Source organism: Chiloscyllium punctatum, chromosome 24 (genome assembly GCF_047496795.1).
Source record: "Chiloscyllium punctatum isolate Juve2018m chromosome 24, sChiPun1.3, whole genome shotgun sequence".
NCBI lineage: Eukaryota > Metazoa > Chordata > Chondrichthyes > Orectolobiformes > Hemiscylliidae > Chiloscyllium > Chiloscyllium punctatum.
In genome coordinates this window covers 935822-937512 of record NC_092762.1, presented here as the reverse complement: position 1 = coordinate 937512, position 1691 = coordinate 935822, and the positions used below count along the sequence as shown (strand labels likewise).

Sequence of the window (1691 nt, the reverse complement as noted above, 5' to 3'; positions counted from 1 at the left end):
ATTATCCTGCATCAGCACAGATGTCATGCAGCCACGCTTCTCATCTACCGTTTGTACAAAAGGCTTGTTTGGATTCGGACCCCCAGTGTAGGTGTAGTTTGGAGCGCCATTTTCAATTCAACTGCAACGTACTCTGGTTCTGCAACTCTTCGCCATGGGAAATTTCACTTGGGGGGCCTCAAGGGTTGCATAATGTGGGATAAGCATTCTCCAGTAAGAGCGCATGACGAAAAAGGATAGCAACTGTTTCTTCATGTGAGTCTTTGGAATTTGCTGGATAGCTTGATCTCTGTCTTGACCAATGGCCTTCCCTTGTTCAGATAAGATGTGACCTTAAAAACGTAACTTGTTGTTGAACAAACTGTAGTTTTGCGAAACTAGCTTTGTGCCCATCCCTGGCTAGATAGCAGAGCAATGCAAGCTTATTCTACTGACAGACCATGCAAACTTAAGGACCCAAGATCGAGTTCAATCATTTGAGAACTGGCCCACTGTCTTCAACATTCTTCACCCACCCTTCCATCCCATCAGTTCCGAAGACAGATCATTGGACTCAAAACGTTAAATTTCCTTTCTCATGACAGATGGACAAGAACTGCTGATTTTCTTCAGAGCTTTCGGCTTTTCTTCAGGGAACTTTGCTTGTCCGTTGTAATCGCCAGACTGCTGGAAGCATTTGATTGCAGATAGGAGATGTTCACAGGTGATGACAAGAATGGCAAGGGCTGGACCATTCCCATTGTGATGGTAGACGAGCTAGGTTGGGGATGTTTATCTAAGCGCAGAGAAGGCTGATTGAGTAACTGATTAACGTGCACATTTTATGAAGAGGACAGATATGTATGACAGGGATAAGCCTCTATTGGGAAGGAATAGAGTGACATAAATGAAAGACAGGAGACAAGATGTTTTGAGGAGATTTTGGAAGAATGCTTTCACCAATAGAGTGTTGCTTATCTGGAAATCATTATCTGAGCCTGTGGTAAAGCTAAGTATCATGAGAACGTTTCAGCCATCTGTAGGCAAACACTTGAAGAGCCAGAGCACACGTGGATTAGGAAAAGGTACTGGAAAGTGTGACGAGGACAGACAGACACGAGATGGGTGTCCTGAACGCAATGGTTCAAAGGCAAACATGTGTGCTAAAAAGCACTTGCTGGCGTGGCTCTGTGGCGCAATGGAAAGCGCATTGGACTTCTATATCGCTGCTCTGATTGCTATTCGAAGGTTGTGGGTTCGAATCCCATCAGAGTCAAGTTTTAGTTTATGGTTTGGTAGGTGGTCAGACCAGACTCGGCTGCTCATTTACAACACCAACAATATTCGTGCAGAAACCCAACTGTCTCGAAACGGAACATGTTGCTCTCACAGTTTTACATTTTCGATGTTTATTTATTATAGTGTAGGCAACACGATGATGTGGATAGGCTGGAAAAAGACACAAAAGTGTTGTGTCAGCCATGACGATATGAAATCACGGAGCAGGGCAGGATCGGTGTAAAGAATGGGCTCCTTTGTGTCTGTGCCATTTCTGGCCCAAGTGCTTAAAAATCACAATAAGGACAATATGAATTAAACGTCAAGTAATATTTTGACCTCACCTCCACATCCCTTCCCACCCAGATGGAATGGACAGCTCTTGTTTCAGCTTTAGATCAGACAGCGGACAAGTTCTCCTTCAGGCTGAATGT

At 44.2% G+C, this 1691-nt stretch overlaps 1 non-coding gene across 1 annotated transcript; it reads left to right on the top strand.

The window, feature by feature from the left end:
* Nucleotides 1-1163: 1163 nt before the first annotated feature.
* On the top strand, nucleotides 1164-1255 carry trnar-ucu (transfer RNA arginine (anticodon UCU)). The gene is given in 2 exon segments: nucleotides 1164-1200; nucleotides 1220-1255. It is a non-coding gene; the product is annotated as a tRNA-Arg (tRNA).
* Nucleotides 1256-1691: the final 436 nt, after the last annotated feature.